The 26258-nt window shown below is 45.7% G+C and overlaps 1 pseudogene; it reads left to right on the top strand.

Moving 5' to 3' along the window:
- LOC137349387 (zinc finger protein 585A-like) overlaps positions 1–26258 on the top strand; it is a 231635-nt pseudogene that overhangs the window by 131171 nt on the left and 74206 nt on the right.

Raw genomic sequence — 26258 nt, 5'->3', positions numbered from 1 at the left:
CGCTCTCTCTCTCCTGTTCTCTCTTTCCCTGCCGCCCCCGCTCTCTCTCTCTTCCCCCCCCCCAGCGTTTTCTCTCTCACCCTCGCCGCGCTCCCTCTCTTCCGCTCTCTCTTTCTCTCCCTCTCTTTCTCTCCCTCTCTCTCTCTCCCGCTCTCGCTCTCTCTCTCACTCCCCCGCTCTCTCTCTCTCACTCTGTCTCCCCCGCTCTCTCCCTCCCCCGCTCTCTCACTCTCCCTCCCCCGCTCTCTCTCTCTCCCTCCCCCGCTCTCTCTCTCTCCCTCCCCCGCTCTCTCTCTCTCCCTCCCCCGCTCTCTCTCTCCCCCTCCCCCGCTCTCTCTCTCTCGCTCCATGTCTGCCGGCCTCTGTCTCCGTGTCGGTCTCTGCTCCGCTCCCAGGACCCTGGCACCCTGCTCCCAGGGCCCGGTCACCCCGGCAGCCTGCTCCCAGGGCCTGGTTACCACTGCACCTTGCTGCTGGGCCTGCACCTCCTCAGACGGTGATGAAGAGCCTGAGGCCCAGGCTGAGTACATACGCAGGCAGAGCCAGTGCTTGGCCTGGGTCCTGAGCTCACGGCCGGGAAGGCTGCATTGGATATGGAGTTTGGGCGGGAAGCGCCAGCAGAGAAGCAGCTCAGCCCGGGCACCGCCATCTCACTAAAGGAGCCAAAATATCAGGTACTGAAGCTTATCTGTCATCTTGGTAAAGGAGGACATGTGCAGTGACGTGTCTCCGCCATGTTGGTAAAGGAGCTGTAACCATGGTCAGTCACTGAATGTTTTGGCAGGTCAGGTGGAAACCATTGGCAGGCTGGATTCTGACCCGTGGGCTGGATGTTCTGGAGTGTCGAACTAGGAGGTGCAGAGTAAAAGTGAGAGCCAGACCTTTCAGGAGTGAAGTTAGGAAACATTTCTACACACAAAAGGTGGTAGAAATTTTAAACTCTCTTCTTCAAACAGCAGTTGATGCGAGATCAATGTTAATGTTAAATCTGACATTGATAGATCTTTGTTAACCAAAGGTATTAATGGAAATGGGACAAAAATCGGGTATACAGAGTTAGATCACAGATCAACCATGATCTCATTTCCTGGTGGAACAGGCTCGAGGGGCTAAATGGCCAACTCCGAGAATCATAGAAATTTACAGCACAGAAGGAGGCCATTCAACCCTTTGTGCTTGTGCTGGCCCTTTGAAAGAGCAGTTGTGCTTAGTCCCACACACCCACTTATTGTTTGTAAGCCTGTAAGTTCCTCATTCTCAAATACCTGTCAACTCCCTTTTAAAATGACTGATTGAATCAGGTTCAACCACCTTTTTCAGGCGGAGCGTTCCAGATCCTGACAACTGTCTGTTGTTACAGAAACTGCTGAACTCAATGTTGAGCCCGGAAGGTTGTCAAGTCCTGTTCCTCGAGCTCCCATTGGAACAGGGCTTGAGGCCGAGGACAGAGAGGTCAGAGTGGGAGTGGGACGGAGAATTAAAATGGGAAGTGACTGGAAACTCAGGAACACGCTTGCAGACTGAATGGAGATGTTTCTCAAAGTGATCACCCTATCTGTGTTTGGTCTTCCCAATGTAGAACAGATCTCATTGTGAGCAGTGAATATAATATACAAAATTGCAAAAATTACAAGTAAATCACTGTTTGGTTTCATCCCACAAAACCCTGTGAATAGCCCAAAGGGAGCTACTTTATTTGAAGAGTAAAAGTTACAAAGTAAAGCAAACCAATTGCTGGAATATTAAACTCCACCCCAGCTATAAAGAATATTAACACAGCAGATATAAACCCCACTGTCAGAATGAATATAGTTCAGTCCTGGATGTGATTAACAGCAGCAATAATTACAGAATGCAACAGCTACAGTCACTTGTGAACTCACTGGTGTCTCAGCATTTTGGATATCGATTAAATTCCTTCCCACAGACGGAGCAGGTGAACGGTCTCTCATTATATTATTATAATATAATACTATCTTTAATATCATCTAATAAGATATTCTTTCTTACAGTTCAGTGGGATGTAAACAGTAACCCCAGCACCTTCAGGAGAGATGGTGCGAAAGCCCCTGTGTGCAGAGTGAGCATCAAATCAATGTGTGTAAATCCTCTCCTAATACCCTGTAAAAGGAGGTAATAAAAGTCATCACTGTCAGTACAGGATAGAAATTCAGAACAGACAATTCGAGATCCTATGGAACATTTTATTCCTCTCTTGTTTCCCCAAAGCTGTCAATCGCAGTCCCACACACTCTCCCTCCTCCCTGTGCTGAAATCCAAACCCATGACACCATCTGCACCATTTCTTTCCTCCTCTGCCAGTTTTCTCCCTCCCTCTACTGTGCCTGGGTTCAGTTCTCCAGCCCCTGTGTGCAGAGTGAGCATAAAATTAATGAGTCAATGATTTTCTCTCCTGCTCACTGGGACCCTGAAGCCCCGCCCACTCTCTGTGCTGGTCCCACAAATTACCAGATTCATTCAGCTCAATTTCACAACTTGTCTTTGTGTTTTTGTGGGTTCTCTCTCACTCCCTTTTTCCTGTTGTAACTTCATGTTACAGGATATTAGAAAGGGAGGATTTGCGGACAGGAAAATCAAACATCACCTCAAGATGTGACAGTCACTCGATTCATCAGGATCTGAATATCATCGGCCTTTGATCATGGAAGCAAAAAGTGTGGAGAAACCGTACACGTGTTGTGTGTGTGGACGGGGCTTCAGCCGATCAGCTGGCCTGTCGAGACACAAGTGCAGTCACACTGGGGAGAAGCTGTGGAAATGTGGGGACCGTGAGAAAGAATTAAATTACACGTCTGAGCTGGAAACTCATCGACACAGTCAAACTGAGGAGAGGCCGTTCATCTGCACTGAGTGTGGGAAGGGATTCACTCAGTTATCAAACCTGCTGACACACCAACGAGTTCACACTGGGGAGAGGCCGTTCACCTGCATTGAGTGTGGGAAGGGATTCACTCAGTTATCAAACCTGCTGACACACCAGCGAATTCACACTGGGGAGAGGCCGTTCACCTGTACTGATTGTGGGAAGGGGTTCATTCGTTCATCCGCCCTACTGACACACCAGCGAGTTCACACTGGGGAGCGGCCGTTCACCTGCATTGAGTGTGGGAAGGGATTCACTCAGTTATCAAACCTGCTGACACACCAGCGAATTCACACTGGGGAGAGGCCGTTCACCTGTACTGATTGTGGGAAGGGATTCATTCGTTCATCCACCCTACTGACACACCAGCGAATTCACACTGGGGAGAGGCCGTTCACCTGCACTGAGTGTGGGAAGGGGTTCATTCGTTCATCCGCCCTACTGACACACCAGCGAGTTCACACTGGGGAGCGGCCATTCACCTGCTCTGATTGTGGGAAGAGATTCTGTCTGTCAGGGAACCTGCTGAAACACCAACGAATTCACACCGGGGAGAGGCCATTCACCTGCACTGATTGTGGGAAGGGTTTCACTCATTCATCCACCCTGCTGATGCACCAGCGAGTTCACACTGGGGAGCGGCCATTCACCTGCTCCGTATGTGGAAAGAGATTTACTCAGTCATCCCACCTGGTGTCACACCAGTTCATTCACATTGGGGAGAGGTCATTCATCTGCTCCGTGTGCAGGAAGGGATTCACTCAGCCATCCTATCTACTGAGACACCAGCGAGTTCACAGACAATTACAGGGGTTGGATTCTGCTGTTGCTGCTGTTAATCATAGCCAGGACTGAACCACGTTCATTCTGACAGTTGGGGTTTATTTCTGATGTCAATTGCTCCTCTTGGACTGAGCGTCTGCCCCACAGCATCTCTCATTCATGTGTGAATAGACCATCATGTCTTCAAACCTCATTTTCAATTTAAATCCACTCAGTAAATGTACTGAACAAAAGATGAACAATAAACAGATCACAGGCCAATCCTGTAACTCTATATTGACAGGAGAAAGTCTGTTCTTTAGCTCAAGAATGAGGCTGTTTAAGCTCTGTGTGTTTCTAAGCACTCGTAGACTGGAGCTGTTGGACAGACAGGCTGTTCACAACTGTTAACATGTCAGATAGTGAAGGAATTACTCCAAGTAAACTCACCAATTTATTAGCTCAGACTCCGGTCCCTGCTGTAATTAATACTCAGCATCCATTAGTGTTGATTTACAGTCAATCACTGAATCGTCTGGTTAATCTTTGTTACTTGTTTTGTGAAATACTCTCCCTATTAGTGCTGAACTGCTGGATAACTCTGATTACACTTAAATGTGTTTATACATGTTTATGAAGTGTCTGTGTGTCCAGATTTAACTAAGTTGTGATTTGTAACCAATAAATGATGTTTCGGGTATGACTTGTCATCTGGTATCTTGGTGATTTGTCGAGAAAGATTTAATTCACTCACTCAGCAGCTCGAGAGGAACCAGACTGAGGTTTAATGAACAGAAGAAATAGGAGCTGGAGGAGGCCATTTGGCCCTTCGAACCTGCTCTGCCATTCACCCAGATCATGGCTGATCTCAACTCCACCTTCCCGCACTATCCCATATCCCTTAATTCCCTCAGTACCCAAAAATCTATCAATCTCTGTCTTAAATATACTCAATGACTGAGCATCCACTGCTCCCTGGGGAAGACAATTCCAAAGATTCACAACCCTTTCAGTGAAGAAATTTCTCCTCATTTCAGTCCTAAATGTCTGATCCCTGATCCTGAGACTGTGACCCGGTGTTCCAGATTGCCCAGACAGGGGAAACATTTTCTCAGCATCGACCCTGCCAAGTCCCTTAAGGATTGATGTTTCAGTCAGATCACATCTCCTTCTTCTAAACCCCAGGGAATATAGGTCTAATCTACTCAATCTCTCCTCACAGGAGGAGATGGAGCAGAGTGGGGGTGCTGCACAATAGTGGTTCTGTTATTGAACTAGTAATCCAGAGGCCTGGACTAATGATGCTGAGACATGAATTCAAATCCCACCACTGCAATTAAAAAGCGAGGATCAATATTGGTGACCATGAAACTACGGATTGTCCTAAAAACCCACCTGGTTCACTAATTTCCTTCAGGGAAGGAGATCTGCCGTCCTTACCCGATCTGGTTGATTCCAGACCCACAGAAATGTGGTTGACTCTTAACTACACTATGAAATGGCCAGGCTAATCACTCAGTCATATTCAAGGAAGTAGCTCAAAACCACCTTCTCGGGCAATTAGGGATAGGCAATAAATGCTGGCCATTTCAGTAACACTCACAGCCCATGAATAAATACAACAATCCCAGGAGCCAGACCAGTGAACCTTCATTGCATTCCCTCAATGGTGGTATGTCCTTCCTTAGTAAGGAGACCAAAATTGCACACACTGCTCCAGGTGGGGCCTCACCAATGTCCTGTATAATTGTAGTAAGACTTCTTTACTCTTCTACCCCAATCCCTTTGTAACGAAAGCTAACATACTATTTGCTTTCCTAATTGCTCACTGTACCTCGATGTTAGCTTCCTGTGATTCATGTACAAGGACACTGTTACATGTGCTTTGCTTTTCACAAAGGAAAAAACTTGGAGATCTGTGTTTTGCAAGCCTGAGAAAATTGAATGCTGAACTGGGTGGGGCACAGTCTCCAAGGCAACTTGTTTCCAAGCAACAACAGCAAGGACAATGATAGGTCACATGACATTGTTAAGAGTTCAATTTCACTTTGCTTTGTGAAAGATCAGTGCTGGGCAGGCAGGAGGTAGAACAAACTGGCTGGGACTTGTGTTTTTTGGCAGACTCGAAAAAGACCTCTCCCTGAAAAGAAGGCATCTCTTGTAGAACAAAATTCCACATTTGAGTTATGTCTGTGTTCTACCTGGAGAGGAAAAGACCCAGAGAAAGAGGAGTTGCTACTGTCTGTGGAGAAAGGCTCCTTTGCTGAGAGGAAGCCCTGCATTGTTAAAGGTAGCAAATTCCTATTGCTTCTGAAAAATCTCTGCCTCAAGAGTGATTCCTGTTACTCATTTGCTTTTTGGGAGATCCTGACATCTCAAGAAAGCTACTATTGCTGGACTGCTACTTTAAAATTTAAGTAGACCTGTTGCTATACCTTTTGCTGAAAGATCTGTGTGACGCCTGCTGTAGACGAATTGCCTTGACCGTCTACTCATCACAGACTGTTCAACAAACTTGCCTGGAGAGACTTTGAGTGGCTTCTGACTTTTCAACTCTGGGCCACCTCACCGATTTCGAAATATCCTACCAGACCACCAACAATTGTATTATTCCGAAGAAACAGTTGAACACCAAAAACTCTTTCTCCCCAGTTAACTGGTTTTTGAATATATGTGTGTGTGCATGAGGCTTGGGAAGAATAAGAAGATTTTTTTTATATATATGCATTGATTCATCCCATTATTGTTTAAGATTTAGTTTATTAATAAATAGTTAATTTTGTTGTTTGAAGAAATCTGGTTTTGTGTGCTTTATTCTAGGGGATAAATAAAGTGTTTAATTTGGCTAATTTCTAGTAGATGGGAAACTTTACTAATACGCTGTGACCTGTGAAGCAGTGGGACTGAATTAACAGTGCATTACTCCCACCTTGGTCGTAACAACACCCAGGTCCCTCTGAATGCAAACATTTCTCAGTTTCTCAACATACATTTTTAAAATTGTTTTTTTTAAATTTTTCTTATCAAAGTGGATAACTTCACATTTCACCGTATTGTAATCCATCTGCCATGTTCTTACCCACTCACCCACCCAACCTGTCTGTATCTCTCTGAAGCCTCTTTCTGTCTTCCTCATTTCTTGCTTTCCCACCTAACTTTGAATCATCAGCAAACCTGCATACATTACACTCAATCCCTTCATCTGAGCCATTTCTATAGATTGTAAATAGCTGAAGCCCAAGCTACTTTCCCCTACTAGTTACAGCTTGCCAACTTGAAAATGACCCATTTATTCCTGCTGTCTGCTTTCTGTCCATTAACCAATCTCAATCCATGCTAATATATTAACTCAATCCCATGAGTCCTAACTGCGTAATAACCTCTGGTGTGGCACCTTATCAAATGCTTCTTGCTTCTTAAAAATCCAAATAAACTACTGCTTCCCCCTTATTCACCTTACTAGTTACATCCTCAAGAAACTACAACAGATTTGTTAAACGTGATTTCTCTTTCACAAGTCCATGTTGTCTCTGCTTAATCATATTATGATTTTCTAAGTGTCCTGATACCATTTCCCCGAATAATACATTCTAACATTTTGCCGACAACTGATGTGAGGCGAATTGGTTGATAGTTCCCCATTTTCTCTCTTTCTGCTTTCTCGAATAGCAAGGTTATGTTTGCTACCTTTCAATCCTTGGGAACTGCACTGGAATCTATGGAATTCTGGAAGATCAAAACCAATGCATCCACTATTTCTGCAGCTACCTCTTTTAAAACCTGATGATGAAGGTTGTCAGATCCGGGGGATTTGTTGCCACTTAGTCCCTTTAATTTTTCCATTCCTATTTCTTTACTTTTACTGATTTCTTTCAGTTCCTCATTCTCACGAGACACTTGGTTTCCTATTTCTGGAATGTTTTTGTGTTTTCTACCATGAAGACAGATACAAATCATTTGTTTAATGTCTCTGCCATTTCCCTATTCCCCATTTTAATTTCAACTGTCTCTCTCTAAAGGGCCCACATTTCCTTTCTCTAATCTCTTCCTATTTCTATAGGTATAGAAACATTTACAATCTGTTTTTATGTCTCTTGTTAATCTGCACTCAGATTTTTTTTTCCTTATTAATTTCTTGATCCTGCTTTGCTGAATTCTAAAATCCATCCAATCCTCAGGCATACCACTTTTTGGGGGATCATTATAAGTCTCTTCCTTCAATCTAATATTACCTCTAACTCCTCTTGTTCGCCATGGTTGGACCACTTTTTCTATGGGATTTCTGTGACTTAACGGATTGTACATTTGTTACAAATTATGTATTAATTCTAAAAATGCAAGCCATTGCTTATCTACCATCATATCTTTTGATGTAGTGTCCCAATCTACTTTAGCCAACTCGCCCCTCATCCTGCGAAGTTTGCTTTGTTTAGACGTAAGACCCCAGTATTGTCCCAAACTAAATTACTTTAAACCTCAATATAAAATTCGACCATATTATGGTTACACTCCCCTCGAGGCCTCTTTATTACAAGGTTATTAATGAACCCTTTCTCAACTCATTATTTCATGAAAGTGATGTATTTGATTCTGAATTCAGCCTTATGTCATCTCCCAGTGGACTTATACTGTCCTGTTAGTGCTGGGTCAGGCCTTGTCCAGCTCAAACAGCCCAGATAACAGGAGCCAACGAACCTTATTTCACTCCTCAGGGTGGTTTGTTTCTTGAGGTTCAGATTATCATTAAAATAACAACACACACTGTGTCCACCCATTGTTCTCCCAGACGCACCGTCACCTCACAGTCAGGATCATGTGTCTATGAAGGGGAGATTGTTGTCCTGTCTCGACCACCCTGAAAACCCTTGCTCCATAATGGTCAGGAGTAGACGGTCTCGGTATTATGAGAGGAGCCTCAGGGAATCAGTCCCAGTGATCCTGTAAAACAGAGGAACACATGAGTGGGAGGAGGCCATTCAGCCCCTCGAGCCTGTTCCTCTATTCAGTTATATCATGACTGAGCCATATTACAACTACCTTTACCCGTGTTGATTACATATCCCTGTAACCTTACCTAATAAAAATGTCACTCTCAAGTTTTGACATTTTCCTTTTCTCCCCATCCATAGCAGCTTTTTGGGGGGACAGTGTTCCAGATTTCACTATCCTTTGTGTGAAGAAGTGCTCCCTGACAGCACCCCTGAATGGCCCAGCTCTAATTTTAATGTTGTGTCATCTTATTCTGCATTCCACCAACAGAGGAAATCATTTTTCTTTATCGACCCTCTTAAAACCTTTAATCTTCTTTATTACATGAATTACATCACCCCTTAATCTTCATACACAATGAAATACAAGCCCAGTCTATATGACCTGTCCTCACAATTTAACCCTTTTAGTCCTGATATCATTCTGGTGAATGTTCAGTGTACCTCCTGCACAGCTGATATATCCTTCCTGAGATGTGCTGCCCAGAACTGAACACCTCACACGTTTTGTCTTTCATCACACCATTAACATACCATTTGCCTTTGTTCCATGAACTTCTGGTCAGTTATTCTCTGTGACCTTGTCCAGAAAAACACATCTTTTGTTATCTCTTGCACCATCCCCGTTTTACTAGCTTAAAACCTTTTACATTTCTAATATTTGTCAGTTCTGATGAAAGGTCAGTGACCTGAAACATTAACTCTGCTTCTCTCTCCACAGAAGCTGCCAGACCTGCTGAGTATTTCCAGCATTTCTTGTTTTTATTTCAGATTTCCAGCATCTGCAGTATTTTGCTTTTATTTACCTCACTTCAGATGATGTGTAACCAGAGTTGCATATAACTGCAGCATTACTTTCACCCTTCAGATAAAGGCAGACAATCCATTAGACATTTTAATTCCCTTTTCTCTCATTCCAGTAGTTTTTAGTGATTTCTGTGCATGAAACCCTAAATCTCTCTGTCCCTTCACAGTTCCTAACTTTTAATCATTTAGAAAATATTCTGATTCATCTTCCTCAGATCTAAGTTACCAGAATGGTTCCAGGGAGGGAGATTTTAGTTACAAGGTGAGGTTGTAAAAGCTGGGGTTGTTCTCTTTCGCACAAAGGAGATTGAGGGGAGATTTAATCAAAGTGTAAAAGATTATGACAGGCATGGATAAGTTAGACAAGGAAAACTGTTCCCATTAACTAATGGTACAAGGATTAGTGGACACAGATTGAAAGTTTTGGGCCAGAGATGCAGAGGGAATATAAGGAAGCACTTTTTAACACAGTGGGTAGTAAATGATCTGGAATTCGCTGCCCATGAGGGTGGTGGAAGCAGAGACAATCACTGATTTCAAGAGTCAATTGGATGGTCACTTGAAGGAAATAAACTTGCAGGGCTACAGGGATCAAGCAGGGGAGTAGGACTGACTGGATTACTGTGTGGAGAACTGTCATGGACTTGATGGGCTGAATGGTCTCCTCTGTTCCATACATGACTCTAATGTTAATGACCTCACACTTCCCCACATTGACCTCCTGCTGTCACTGTTTTCTCCGCTCACTAAATCTATCAATGTCTCTTTGTAATGTTTTGTTCCCTTCCAGAATACTCAATATGTCACCTAACTCAGTATGTGGGTTGATTAAGGAAAGCCAGCACGGATTTGTTAAGGGAAAATCATGTTCAACTAACTTGCTGGAGTTTTTGAAGACATCACAGAGAGGGTTGATGAGGACAATAATAATAATAATTTCAAAGAAGGGTCACTGACCCGAAATGTTAACCCTGCTTCTCTTTCCACAGATGCTGCCAGACCTGCTGAGTATTTCCAGCATTTCTTGTTTTTATTTCAGATTTCCAGCATCTGCAGTATTTTGCTTTTATTATATTGATGAGGACATGCGCGATGCCAACATCATCACCCTCTATAAAAACAAAGGTGACCGCGGTGACTGCAACAACTACCGTGGAATCTCCCTGCTCAGCATAGTGGGGAAAGTCTTTGCTCGAGTCGCTCTGAACAGGCTCCAGAAGCTGGCCGAGCGCGTCTACCCTGAGGCACAGTGTGGCTTTCGTGCAGAGAGATCGACTATTGACATGCTGTTCTCCCTTCGTCAGATACAGGAGAAATGCCGTGAACAACAGATGCCCCTCTACATTGCTTTCATTGATCTCACCAAAGCCTTTGACCTCGTCAGCAGACGTGGTCTCTTCAGACTACTAGAAAAGATCGGATGTCCACCAAAGCTACTAAGTATCATCACCTCATTCCATGACAATATGAAAGGCACAATTCAACATGGTGGCTCCTCATCAGAGCCCTTTCCTATCCTGAGTGGTGTGAAACAGGGCTGTGTTCTCGCACCCACACTTTTTGGGATTTTCTTCTCCCTGCTGCTTTCACATGCGTTCAAATCCTCTGAAGAAGGAATTTTCCTCCACACAAGATCAGGGGGCAGGTTGTTCAACCTTGCCCGTCTAAGAGCGAAGTCCAAAGTACGGAAAGTCCTCATCAGAGAACTCCTCTTTGCTGACGATGCTGCTTTAACATCTCACACTGAAGAATGCCTGCAGAGTCTCATCGACAGGTTTGCGTCTGCCTGCAATGAATTTGGCCTAACCATCAGCCTCAAGAAAACGAACATCATGGGGCAGGATGTCAGAAATGCTCCATCCATCAATATTGGCGACCACGCTCTGGAAGTGGTTCAAGAGTTCACCTACCTAGGCTCAACTATCACCAGTAACCTGTCTCTGGATGCAGAAATCAACAAGCGCATGGGTAAGGCTTCCACTGCTATGTCCAGACTGGCCAAGAGAGTGTGGGAAAATGGCGCACTGACACGGAACACAAAAGTCCGAGTGTATCAGGCCTGTGTCCTCAGTACCTTGCTCTACGGCAGCGAGGCCTGGACAACGTATGCCAGCCAAGAGCGACGTCTCAATTCATTCCATCTTCGCTGCCTTCGGAGAATACTTGGCATCAGGTGGCAGGACTATATCTCCAACACAGAAGTCCTTGAAGCGGCCAACACCCCCAGCTTATACACACTACTGAGTCAGCGGCGCTTGAGATGGCTTGGCCATGTGAGCCGCATGGAAGATGGCAGGATCCCCAAAGACACATTGTACAGCGAGCTCGCCACTGGTATCAGACCCACCGGCCGTCCATGTCTCCGTTATAAAGACGTCTGCAAACGCGACATGAAATCGTGTGACATTGATCACAAGTCGTGGGAGTCAGTTGCCAGCATTCGCCAGAGCTGGCGGGCAGCCATAAAGACAGGGCTAAATTGTGGCGAGTCGAAGAGACTTAGTAGTTGGCAGGAAAAAAGACAGAGGCGCAAGGGGAGAGCCAACTGTGCAACAGCCCCAACAAACAAATTTCTCTGCAGCACCTGTGGAAGAGCCTGTCACTCCAGAATTGGCCTTTATAGCCACTCCAGGCGCTGCTTCACAAACCACTGACCACCTCCAGGCGCGTATCCATTGTCTCTCGAGATAAGGAGGCCCAAAAGAAAATATTGATGAGGACAATGCTGTTGATGTGGGGTACATGGACTTTCAAAAGGCATTTGATAAAGTGCTGCAGAATTTATATGTATTTATATATGTGTATTTCCATCACTTTCTGTTTTTATTTCACCTTCCAGAAGATCTGATTTGCAAAAAAGTAAATCCTGGGACAGTGAGTTTAAAAGGTCTCCCGAAGGAATCATCAGCTTCTTCGCACTGTGACATTGAATGTACAACACGAATCCTGGGCTGAGTGGGTACGGGGACAGTGAACAGAAGAGGGATGGGGAATCACCAATGTTTGTGTTTTCACAATGAGGCATAAACAGATGGTGAGACAGAGAGAGAAATAGAGGGTGAGAAAGAGAATGAAATGACAGGTTAAACGCAGAGGGAGAGAGACAGGCTCTGGGGCTCTCCAGTGTTTAGTGACTGCCCAGCTGTATAGAAAACCATCCTCCCACCCCCTTCTCACACACTTCCCAAAGGCCTGATGTGTAAAGATAAATCCTGGGACAATGATAAGGAATTAACACCTTAATGGCAGTTTTAAAGAGAGTTTAGCTGCTTCTGGACAGACTGGGGCCTGGTCATGTCACTGTCCCTCTGTTGATTAGCTGAAAGATGCAGTAAATGTTCTCAACAATAATCTTGTAGGAATAAGTTCACAGATCATCAAAAAGCAGCTCCCTGGAATGTCTCTGTTCAAAACAGCCCTGGTACCTAAATTAACATGACAATGGGCAAGATCTCAGCACCTAATAATCCCTCTCACATTTTACATCTGTTCCCACTTTACAGTCTCTGGGTTTATTGTGGGGGATGTGTAAATGATGCAGAGATTGTCAATGTTTAGTGAGTGACAGAGAAAAGGCTATTGATGTGTCTTTTATTGTAAAAAGTTTGTTCTGAACAATATTTCATTTCTCTCTCCAGGAGACGTTAGCAGCTGTAACATGTCAATGCAGAGAGTGTGTGTGTTTTGACACGAGGAATCCTTGGACAAGAGCTTCCTCCAGAGCGGAATAATAATAATAAATAAATAAGACTCTCTTTGTTGCTCATTCTTACCTGAAGAAAAAAGTCTTGTGTTTTTTTAGGAGGTTTGAGATATTTTTACAACAAGGTGAAGGCGGAGGGGGCCTCAGAAACACAAAGGTTGGGAACCCATATTCCAGAGCACCCGATGTAACCTGTATATTTCACCCTCTCTATCTCTTCCTCCAACTTTATCACTGCACCTCCCTGGCTCTCAGCCTCTCCACATCTTTCAAGGCTGGAAACAAAGACAAAAACACCTCACGTCCCGCTCAGAGAACTCCTCTATGCTGATGATGCTATACTAGTCGCTCACACAGAACCTGAGCTACAAAGCGCATGGACTGTCTTTCCCATGCCTGTAATTTGTTCTCCTTGACTAGAAGCATGAAGAAAACCATGGTCATGATACAAGCTGTTGAAACTCCAGCCTTGATCACACAAATAACACCTAACTGGAAGTGATGAGCAAATTCTGCTACCTTGGTTCCACAGTGAGAAATAAATTGTCTCGTGATTGCAGAGCTCGACACACACAGAGGGAAAGAAACTACCACTTTTGGCCAACTTGTGAAAGGTGCATGGTATAACATCATGCTGACCATTAGGACCAAGCTAATAGTTTATAAGGTCTGTGATCTCAACACCTTGCTGTATGGCTATGAAACATGTGTGATTAACAGCTACCAGGAAAAGTAGCTCAATAATTTCCATCTTTGCTGTCTGTGGCCCATTATGGGTATATCCTGGCAGCACAAAATCACAAATGTGGCAGTCCTCTCAAAGGCAGAGCTCCCAAGTGTGTTGGCACTAATCAAACAGAGGTGGCTTTGGTGGATCAGACAAGTCCACAAGATAGAGGATGGTTGCAAACCCAAGGACCAAGGTAGCTGGGGCCAGACAACCAGTGGGCACCCAAGGCTCCGCTTCAAGGTTGCTTGCAAGCTTGACCTGAAGGCCCGAAATGTCGACTATCGCACTTGGGAGTCACTAGCTGACGAAGGAAGGAAATAGCAACAACTCACAGCATCACTTGACAGCTTCATGTGCAGCACTTGTGGCAGAGCCCGCGTCTCAATGATTGGCTTTTACAGCCATCAGCAAAGGTGAACAAAGAGAAGATCCCCCCTCCCCCACCCCCCCAAATGGCTTGTTTGCTTCATGTCGATCATCTTTCGTAGATGAAAGGATGACAACCCACTGTTTCCCTCGCTGTCTCCTTTCTCTCTCTCCCACTTCTCTCATTCAGAGAGAAAGAAAGGGAGAAAGAGAGAGACACACAGAGAGAAATCCACAACCAGAAACTCAACGAATGACCTCCTTCTATGCTGTAAATGACTCTATGACTCTAAAATGAGTTAAAATGGTTGCTGCACATTGGATTTAAACATCAAAATGCATCTCACTGCCTAAAACACAAGCATTATTCAAGAATTATAACAAACATTGTGAAAGCAGTCCTGATGCTGTGAAATTAATCCATTAATTAATGTGTAAAGTGTGGCCAATGTTGAAAATTCCAAAACGCTCAAGGCATTGTGTGCACAGCAAGATCCCACAAGCAGAAATGTGATGCTAGCTAGATAATTGGGAGCCACTCCTTCCTCATTCTCTTCCACTTATAATAAATCGAACCCGGGTCCCTGGAGCTGTGAGGCTGCGGTGCTAACCACTGTTCTCTCTCTCTCTCTCTCTCTCTCTCTAGAGTCATTTACTCATCGAGTCAGAGTTATACAGCACAGAAACAGGCCGTTTGGTCCATCGTGTTTGTGCCAGTCAACAAGGACCTAGCTATTCTCATCCTATTTTCCAGTACTTGGCCCGTGGCCTTGTATGCTATGGCATTTCAAGTGCTCATCTAAATACATCTGAAATGTTGTGAGGGTTCTGACCTCTACCAATCCTTCAGACAGTGTGTTCCAGATTCCAACCACTCTCTGGGTGATTTTCTTCTCCCTCAATACCCCACTAAACCTCCTGCCCCTTACATTAAATCTATGTCCCCTGGTTATTGACACCTCCGCTAAGGGAAAAAGTTTCTTTCTATCTACCCAATCAATGCTCCTCATAATTTTATATACCTCAATCATGTCCGCCCTCAGTCTTCTTTGCTCTAAGGAAAACAACCCTCGCCTATACAGTCTCTCATCATAGCTGAAATGCTCCAGCCCAGGCAACATCCTGGTGAATCTCCTCTACATCCCCTCCAGTGCAATCATATCCTTCCGATACTGTGGCGACCAGAACTGTACACAGTACTCCAGCTGTGTCCTAACTAGCGTTTTGTACAGCTCCATCATAACCTCCGTCCTCTAATATTCTATACATCAGCTAATAAAGGCAACGACCCCATCTGCCTTCCTAACCATCTTATCTACCTGTGCTGCTGCCTTCAGTGATCTATGGACAAGTACACCCTAGGTACTTCCTAGGGTCCTACCATCCATTGTATATTCCCTTGCCATGTTAGTCCTCCCAAAATGCATCACCTCACACTTCTCAGGATTAAATTCTATTTGCCACAGCTGTGCTTATCTTACCAGCCTATCTATATCATCCTGTAATCTAAAGCTTTCCTCCTCACTATTTACGACATCACCAATTTTTGTGTCATCTGCAAATGTACTGATCATACCTCCTTTATTCACATCTAAATCATTAATGTACACTAAAAACAGCAAGGGTCTCAGCAACGATCCCTGTGGTACACCACTGCACACAGGATACAATTGCAAAAGCAACTGTCGACCATCACCCTCTGCCTTCGGCCACAAAGCCAATTTTGGATCCAATTTGCCAAATTGCTTGGGATCCCATGGGCTCTTACCTTCTTGACCAATCTCCCGTGCAGGACCTTGTCAAAAACCTTACTGAAGAGCGTGTAGACTACATCAATTGCTTTACCCTCATCGACACACCAAGTCACCTCCTCAAAACATTCAATCAACTTTGTGAGACATGATCTCCACCTGACAAAGCCATGCTGACTTTTCTTGATTAATCCATGTCCCTCCAAGTGGAGATTAATCCTATCACTCAGAATTTTTTCCAATTGTTTCCCTACCACTGATGTTAGACTCACTGACCTGTAATTACCTGGTTTATCTCTGCTACCCTTCTTGAATAAGGGCAATTTGGTAAATTGGATCCACAATTGGCTTCGTGGCAGGAGGCAGAGGATGAGGCTTGACAGTTGTTTTTGCGATTTGCCTGTGACCAGTGCTGCACTGCAAGGATCTGTTGGGACCCTTGCTGTTTCCGGTGTATGTTCATGATTTAGATGTGAATATAGGAGGTACGATCAGTACATTCACAGATGACACGAAAATTGGTGATGTCGTAAATAGTGAGGATGAAAGCTTTAGATTACAGGATGATATTGATGGGCTGGTAAGATGGACAGAGCAGTGGCAAATGGAATTTAATCCTGAGAAATGTGAGGTGATGCATTTTGGGAAGTCTAGCAAAGCAGGTTATTATACAATGGATGGTAGGACCCTAGGAAGTACAGAGAGTCACAGCGACATTGGTGTACTTGTCCATAGATCACTGAAGGCAGCAGCACAGGTAGATAAGGTGGTTAGGAAGGTATATGGGATACTTGTATCAACTAGCCGAGGCATAGAATATAAGTTCAGGGAGGTTATGATGGAACTGTAAAAAATGCTAGTGAGGACACAGCTGGAGTACTGTGTACAGTTCTGGGCACCACACCACAGGAAAGATGTGACTGCACTGGAGAGGGTGCAGAGGAGATTCGCCAGGATGTTGCCTGGGCTGGAGCATTTCAGCTCTGAAGAGAGACTGGATAGGCTAGGGTTGTTTTCCTTCGAGCAGCGAAGTCTGAGTGGGGACATGATTGAGGTATATAAAATTATGAGGAGCATAGATCAGGTCGGCAGGAAGAAACTTTTTTTTTCCCTTCGTTGAGGTCTCAATAACTAGGTGGCATAGATTTAAGGTAAGGGGCAGGAGGTTTCGAGGGGATTTGTGGAAAATAATTCTCAATCAAAGGGTGGTTGGAATCTGGAACACACAGCCTGAAGGGGTGGTAGAGGCAGGAACCCTCACAACATTTCAGAAGTATTTAGATGAGCACTTGAAACACCATAGCATACAAGGCTACGGGCCAAGTGCTGGAAAATGGGAATAGAATGGTTAGGTCCTTGATGGCCAGCATGGACAAGATGGGCCAAAGGGCCTGTGTCTGTGCTGTATAACTCTATAACTCTATGACTCTAAGACAAAAGCAGGGATGTAATGCTGGAACTGTATAAAATGCTGTTTAGTCCACTGTTGGTGTGTTGCGTACATTTCTGGTTACCACATTACAGAAAGGACATTTTTGTTCTGGAGAGAATACAGAGGAGATTTACAAGAATGCTGCCAGGGCTCGAAAGTTGCAGCAATGAGGAAATATTGAATAGGCTAGCATTGTTTTCCTTAAAACAGAGGAGGCTGAGGGGTGACTTAATTGAGGTGTACAAAATTATGAGGGGCCTAGATAGAGTAAACAGGAAGGACCTGTCTCCCTTAGTGGAGAGGTCAATTACCAGGGGGCACAGAATTAAAGTGATTGGTAGAAGGATTAGAGGGGACATGAGGAAAGGTTTTTTCACCCAGAGGGTGGTGGGAGTCTGGAATTCACTGCCAGGATGGGTGCTGGAGGCAGAAACACTCAATTCTTTTGAAATGCACCTGGACATGCACCTGAAATGCTGTAACCTGCAAGGCTACAGGCCAGGTGCTGGAAGGGGGATTAGATTGCGCAGCTAGTTTTTTCAGCCACCATGGACACGACAGGCTGAATGGCCTCCTCTGTGCCATAATTCTTCTATGGTTTTAAATCACATTAGCGAACCAGAAGGGTTTTTCCACCAATCAATGATAATTTCAAGCCACCTTCACTGAGCAGAGTTAAAATAAGCTGGATTTGCATTAGTTAATGAAGTCCAAAATGCAGCAGTGGCTGCCTTGGTGGGATTGAAATCTCAGCCCCTGAGTACAAACCATGGCCTGTGGATTATAAATGCAATGACAACACAACAGCATCATGAACCCAAAGGAACCACAAAAAGTATCGCTGGTCAAAGCATTGGCCTGCATGGGGATTAAACCCACAACCTTGGTGTGATGAGCACCACACGCCAAGCAGCTGAACTAACAGGCTCCAATGTGGATAGTCCGTGTTAATGTTAATATTTCAGGTCTGTGACCTTTCATTCGAACTCTTGCTCTCTCAACAGATGCTGATGTTTTGATTTGAGATTTCCAACATGTACAGAACATTGCTGTTATTTCTATGTTCAAATGGCTTTGACAAAGTCTATTCATCCACAAACCCTGGATTACCAATTCAACAACCCAACCACTCGGCCTGCAGTTTGAATGAATTGTGCTTGGAAATTCATCTCACTTCCATCTTCCAAAGCGAAGACCTCGATTCATAGGATAATCCTGAAGAAAAGCACCTTTTAATCAGCCATCAATTATTTAACAGCCAAAGCCACTGTCAAGTGGTCGTGTGGCCGAGCAGTCTAAGGTGCTGGATTTAAGGTTCCAGTCTTTGTGTGGGTTTGGATTCCACTGCTGCCACAGTCTGTGTTCAGGCTTTGTTTGGACAGTGTTCTGATGGTTCTTAGTGAATGAGTCCAAATCATCCATGTGTCCAGTTTCATTATCTTGGTTCCTGAGCTCATATTTCAAAGCATGACTGGTGCTCACAAACTCTGTGGGCCTGCAAGTGCAGTTTTATATTTACACTTGTCTTTTAATAAAGCTTCAATGTTAAGACCTTCTACGAGAACATTTTAAAAAGCCTCAATAGCTGTCAATGCTATTAGCAGCTCTGCAATTCTTTCAGATAACTCAACTTTAGAAAAGTCTCAATCCCCACCATTGTCCCCACAGTGACTGACAAATTAGTCAATTGTCTCTCTACACTGCTGTCAATGTGACATAAATTCCAACTGATGTCTCTTGAAATTGATTTTCACATGGATTTGTTCTTCTAGCGTGCTATATATTTTCTTAGGCTCTTTCTGATCATCTTCTGATAAGCCTGAGGTATGTAGTTTATGAAGACCTTCGATTCCAATAGCTATCTGAATTTGAACTGCTAGTTTATCTGGTTCTGGTGCAGCCAAATCAAGGAACCATAGCTTTATCATATGTTTGAAAAGTTTAAATTTGGGAAGAGGATTGTGGCTTTCAAATTCATACGTGGGAATTTAACTGACATCTTGCTGACATTTCTGGGATTTTCCATGATTTCCTAGGTAGGAAGAAACTTTCCAATTTTCATTCACTGGAAGGTTTCAATGTGTTACAGATCTAGCTGCCTGCAGTACTTTTACTTACCATCACCTGTTTCTGAACTCTATGGCACTGAGGGTCTGTGGCCCTGTTGCTCCCCTTCACACAGTTTTTCAGGCACTGTCCACAAAGTGGTGTTTTGGCGTGAACAGCACCATGATGTCTCAAATAGCTGTAATGGCTGTGATGGTTTTTTTCAGCATTTTATTTTAAGCCTGCCTTTGAATCGATCAGCACTGGCCTTTTCCAGTCTTTTTTAAGCCTGCTTTTGAATTAACTTACACTGGCCTGAACGAAGTCAACTGATCACACCCCCTTTGACACTGAACCGGTGTCCCCTCAGTACAGTTACTCACTGTTCCCAATGGAGTACTGCCTGCTGATAGTGTTTCACCTCTTAGAGCTCTGTTGACAGCTTCTGCTCCCCTTGCAGAATGCTGCTGTAGTCCCAAACTCAATCTAATACTCTCCCAATGTGCCTTCAAAACTCAAAATCTTCGACAAATCATTCACTGTGACCATATTGTGTTTCCTCTGTCCTTCAATCGCAACCACACCAATCAGACAGATCGGACTGTTAAACTATATTGTGAGTTCTTTATTTAAAGATTGCTTCCATTAATGTGCGTAGCATTAAATCGACTACGCGATGTGTTTCAACCTTGGATTACCTTGCCAAGGTCAAAGCTGACCTACTGTTTCTGCAGGAGTGTGGAATACCACACCTCAGCACCTACAGGCAGTGGTCGCGATGGTGGTCCCACGGGCCATCGATCTGGTCGGGGGGTAATGACTGCCGTTCCTCCGGCCTGGGTATTCTGCTGCGGGGAGGTAACTTCACCATCTCCGAAGTTAAGGAGGTGGTGGGCGGCCGCCTCCTCGTAGCAGACGTGATGTACAACAACGCTCCGCTCCGGTTGATCAACGTGTCCGCCCCGGTACAACGCAGCGAGCGGCTGACCGTCTTCCAGCAGCTCCCACTGCTGCTGGCGACGTCCAGGCCGGTCATCCTAGGCGGTGACTTCAACTGCATCATCGATGCGGCTGGACGATCCGGCAGTGACGACAGCAAACTGGATGCTACGTCCAGATTCCTAATAGAAACAGTTAAGGATGCCAAACTGCACGACGTCTTCAGCAAACCTGCAGACGGAGCGCAGCGCAGATACACATGGTCAAGATCGGACGGGTCTGCCCGTTCCAGGATTGACTTCCTGTTTGTGTCCCGTGCTGTCACGGTCGGATCCACCGACGTCAAGCCGGTGTTCTTCTCCGACCACTGCCTCTTACTGGCCGACTGTCACTTACAGGACGACCAGCGGGTTGGCAGAGGGACGTGGAAGCTCAATGCGACACTGCTGACCCCAGAGAACGTTGAGGAACTCAAAAGGGATTACAAAGGTTGGAGGACCGTGAAACCCCTCTTTGAGTCTCCAGTTCACTGGTGGGAAGCGATTAAGGAGAACATCAAGAGGTTCTTCATCCACAAAGGTGTTCAGAAGGCGAGAGAGAGACAGAGGGAACGGTCCCGACTCCAGAAAATTATGCAAAATCTACTCCGGTTGCAGTCAATGGGGGTCGAGGTCAAGGAGGACCTCCAAGAGGTGAAGAGCCAGCAGGCCTCGCTCTTTGCCAAGGAGGCCTCCAAGATCATCTTCCGGTCCAGAGTCCGCTCCATCGAGCAGGATGAGACGTGCTCGCGTTACTTCTTCCAAAAGGTACACAGAGAGAGCTCTGTTATCAGCAGCCTGAAGGAAGAAGATGGCTCGGTAACGTCTTCGCAGCCCGACATACTCAGGATCAGCAAATCCTTTTATGCTGGGCTGTATGACGCGAAGCCCACAGACAGCAGAGCCTCCCAGTCCTTCCTGTCATCTATCACAGAGGTCTTAGATGACAGCAGGAGGGAGGGACTGGACAAGCCGCTAACTCTGGACGAGCTGACAAAGGCCGTCGAGTCTTTCGAGACGAGTAAAACTCCCGGGAGCGACGGCTTACCGGTCGAGTTGTACTCGGCCCTGTGGGACTGGGTCGGCCCGGACCTGCTGGAAGTATACGAGAGTATGCTCCTGGCCGGCAGCATGTCAGAATCCATGAGAAAAGGCATCATCACCCTCATTTACAAGCAGAAGGGGGAGAGGGCAGAAATCAGAAATTGGCGGCCCATCTCGCTGCTTAATGTTGATTACAAGATTCTGTCCAAAGTCATAGCCAGTCGAGTCAAGTCTGCTCTGGAGTTGGTGATTCACCCCGATCAGACCTGTACTGTACCCGGCAGGAAGATCTCTGATAGTCTCGCGCTACTCAGGGATACGATCGCCTACGTACGGGACAGGAGGGTGGACACCTGCCTCATCAGCCTGGACCAGGAGAAGGCTTTTGACAGGATATCGCACACCTACATGATGGACGTGCTTTCCAAAATGGGGTTTGGGGAGGGAATCTGCAATTGGATCCAACTGCTCTACACAAACATCAGTAGCGCAGTGTCAATCAACGGGTGGGAATCGGAAAGTTTCCCGATCAAATCTGGAGTCAGACAGGGCTGTCCTCTGTCCCCGGTCTTGTTTGTTTGCTGTATTGAACCCTTTGCTGAGTCTATTAGGAAGGATGCGAGCATAAGAGGGGTGACAATCCCAGGCAGCGGAGGCACTCAGGTCAAAACCTCCCTGTACATGGATGACGTCGCCGTCTTCTGCTCGGATCCGCTGTCCGTGCGCAGACTGATGAGCATCTGCGACCAGTTCGAACTGGCCTCAGGAGCCAAAGTTAACCACGGCAAGAGCGAGGCCATGTTCTTTGGCAACTGGGCTGACCGATCCTTTGTCCCCTTCACCGTCAGGTCAGATTACCTGAAGGTGCTGGGGATATGGTTCGGAAGGGCCGGGGCGTGCACCAAAACATGGGAGGAGCGAGTAGCCAAGGTACGACAAAAGTTGGGCATGTGGGGGCAGCGATCTCTCTCCATTGTGGGTAAGAACCTGGTCATCAGGTGCGAGGCGCTCACGTTGTTGCTCTACGTGGCGCAGGTCTGGCCCATACCCCACTCCTGCGCCGTGGCGGTCACCCGAGCCATTTTCCGCTTCGTCTGGGGATCTAAAATGGACCGGGTCCGGAGGGACACGATGTTCAAATCTCTGGACATGGGCGGGAAAAATGTACCCAACGTGGCCCTCATCCTGATGACCACCTTCGTGTGCGGCTGCATCAAGCTATGTGTAGATCCCCAGTACACAAACTCCAAGTGTCACTACGTGCTGAGGTTCTATCTGTCCCCGGTGTTGCGAAGGATGGGCCTGGTCACATTGCCGCGGAACGCACCATGCAGTTGGGCGGCGCCGTACCACCTATCCTTCGTGGAGCAGTTTCTGCAGAAAAACACCTTTGACCACCGGTCCATCAGGCAGTGGTCTGCACGGAATGTCCTCAAGGCCCTACGGGAAAAGGAAACGGTGGATCCTGTCGGATGGTTCCCCGAGCAGACCGTCAAAGTCATTTGGCGGAATGCCTCATCACCAGAACTTTCAAACAAGCACCAAGACGTAGCTTGGCTGGTGGTGAGAAGGGCCCTCCCCGTCAGATCCTTCATGCACACCCGAAGTCTCGCCCCCTCCGCACAGTGCCCCCGCGTTGGCTGTGGTGGGGAAGAGACGGTCGCCCACCTCCTCCTGGAATGTGCCTTTGCAAAGCAGGTGTGGAAAGAGATGCAGTGGTTTTTGTCAAGGTTCATCCCAAGCAGCTCTGTAACACAGGAGTCTGTGCTCTACGGGCTGTTCCCAGGGACGCACACCGAGACAAACATCAACTGCTGCTGGAGGACTATCAATTCGGTGAAAGACGCCCTTTGGTCTGCCCGAAACTTGCTGGTCTTCCAGCGCAAAGAGTTGTCCACCACCGAATGTTGCAGACTGGCACATTCCAAGGTCCAGGACTACGTGCTGAGGGACGCACTAAAGCTTGGGGCAGCCGCAGCAAAGGCTCAATGGGGAAAGACCACAGTGTAAGGTTCCCCCACCAAGCTGGACTGAGGGGCTGGATCAATGGGAAACCCCTCGAACTGTATCGTTAATATTCTCAATTGCTGTAAATGTAAAACTGTAATTGACATGACAATTGTGAAACGGAAAGGTTGGGAAGAAACACATGACAGTATTGAAGGAAACTGATCTCCCTTGCAATGTTTGTATTTTTTGGTGCTGTTTGGAAACTGTTTGGCAATGTAATTTTTACAGATGTTTATGAATAAAGTATATTTGGGAAATAAAAAAAAAGATTGCAGCAGTAGGTGTGGAAAGAGATGCAGTGGTTTTTGTCGAGGTTCATCCCAAGCAGCTCTGTAACACAGGAGTCTGTGCTCTACGGGCTGTTCCCAGGGACGCACACCGAGACAAACATCAACTGCTGCTGGAGGACTATCAATTCGGTGAAAGACGCCCTTTGGTCTACCCGAAACCTGCTGGTCTTCCAGCGCAAAGAGTTGTCCACCACCGAATGTTGCAGACTGGCACATTCCAAGGTCCAGGACTACGTGCTGAGGGACGCATTAAAGCTTGGGGCAGCCGCAGCAAAGGCTCAATGGGGAAAGACCACAGTGTGAGGACCCCCACCAAGCTGAACTGAGGGGCTGGATCCATGGGAAACCCCTCGAACTGTATCGTTGATATTTTCATTTGCTGTAAATGTAAAACAGTAATTGGCATGACAATAGTGAAAGGGAAGGGTTGTGAAGAAATTCATGATAGTATAGAAGGAAACTGATCTCCCTTGCAATGTTTGTATTTTTTGGTGCTGTTTGAAATTGTTTGGCAATGTAATTTTTGCAGATTTTTATGAATAAAGTATATTTTGGAAATAAAAAAAAAGATTGCAGCAGTATACAAATATTGCTGGAGAGCTCTTACTAGTGTGTCTTGCTTGGTCAATAAAACACATTCCAACTATTGTGTCACGTGTCAGACAACATCCTACCCTCCCTGATGATGTATACAAATTATGGACAAACCCACTCAAAGACACACGACAACAACAGCCACCATCAGCGATCTGTAGACATGCACTCCAAGGTCCCTCTGTTTCTCTATATGTCTTCCATTTATTTGTATTCTCTTGCCTTGTTAGCCTTTGCCAAATACATCACCTCACACCTATCCGGTTTGAATTCCAATTGCCACTATTCTGCACATGTCACTCGCCCATTGATATCTTTTTGCAGTCTACAGCTTTCTCTTCATTATCACCCATAAAGCCAAGCCTCCTTCGACAGCACCTTTCAAACCCGTGACCTCTACCATCTTGAAGGACAAGGGCAACAGATGCATGGGAAGACCACCACCTACAAGTTCCCCTCCAAACCACACCCCATCCTGACATGGAACAATATCACCGTTCTTTCACTGTCACTATATCACAATCCTAGAACTCCCTCCCTAACAACACTGTGGGTGTACCTACACCACATGGACTGCAGTAGTTCAAGAAGGTGTCTCACCACCAACTTCTCAAGAGCAATTATTGATGGGCCAGCGATGCTAACATCCAGGAACCAACAGAAAAGGGAACATCGAAGAACGTCAATTCTCCTGGGTGACAATCAGTTATTTGGTCCTTTGAGCAAAGGTAAGGCAGCAAAAACATCCAAAGCAATTTCCAAATGAAGCCAGCATTTATTGTCCATCCCTAATTGCCCTTGAAAAGTCAATGGTTTGCTCGGTCATTTCAGAGGACAGTTAAAAGTGAACCACCTTGCTGTGGGTCTGGAGTCACATAGAGGCCAGAGCGGCAGATTTCCTTCTTGAAATAGTATCAGTGAACCAGAGAGGTTGTTTCAGCAATGGATGACAGTTTTGAGCCACCTTCACTGAGCAGAGTTGAAAAGGGCCAGATTTGCATGAGTTCATGATAACTGGAACGTATCCACTGCTGCTGCGGTTGGATTTGAGCTCATAGGCCATGGGTGCGAGCTATGGGCTGTGGATTATCAGTGCCATAACAACACCATGTACCCAAAGGAAGCACATAAATCACTGCTGGTCGAAGGATTGGTCTGTATAGGGATTGAATCCATGACCTTCACAGTATTAGCAGCACACGCTCGCCAAGTGAACTAACAGCCCCCCATGCAAGGCCTGGATGTTAATATTAATGTTTCTGGTCTGTCACCTTTCATCAGAACTCTGTTCCTCTCTCAACTGCTGAGTATTTCCAGCAGTTACTGTTTTGATTTCAGATTTCCAACATGCACAGAATTTTACTCTTATTTCTATTTTCAAATGTTTTTGGCAAAGTCGATCTATCCAGAAACCCTGGATTACCAATTCAACAATGCAACCACTCAACGTGCAATTCGAATGAATTGTGCTTGGAAATTCGTCTCATTTCCATCTTCCAAAACAAAGACCTCGATTCACAGGATAGTCCTGCAGAAAATAAAGGTCAAATAAATCAGCTTTTGTTTGAACACATTGTTGTAGATTTGTTGTCTTTCCCACCTGAGTGTTTAGCATCACCTGGCTGGAGTTCAGAAAGGACAATCTGGGGGAGGGTCGTACAGCAGGAACAGAACTTCAGCCTGAACACAGTCCTTCAGGATCATGGCACTTTGGTCTTTCTCATGTCTCTTCACTGACAGCAAAGTCCCCGTGTGGGTTAATCCTGAGCCTGTAAGAAATGTGTCCCAGCCGCTCTCTTCCATGTTCAGAGCTCCTGGGCACGGAACAGAAGGCTCCTTTACAACTGTGTTTCGAGTCAGGAAGAACAACAGTG

Source organism: Heterodontus francisci, chromosome 34 (assembly GCF_036365525.1).
Source record: "Heterodontus francisci isolate sHetFra1 chromosome 34, sHetFra1.hap1, whole genome shotgun sequence".
Taxonomy (NCBI): Eukaryota; Metazoa; Chordata; class Chondrichthyes; order Heterodontiformes; family Heterodontidae; genus Heterodontus; species Heterodontus francisci.
The sequence above is the reverse complement of the archived record's forward strand: the minus strand, read 5'-3'. Positions and strand labels throughout refer to the sequence as shown.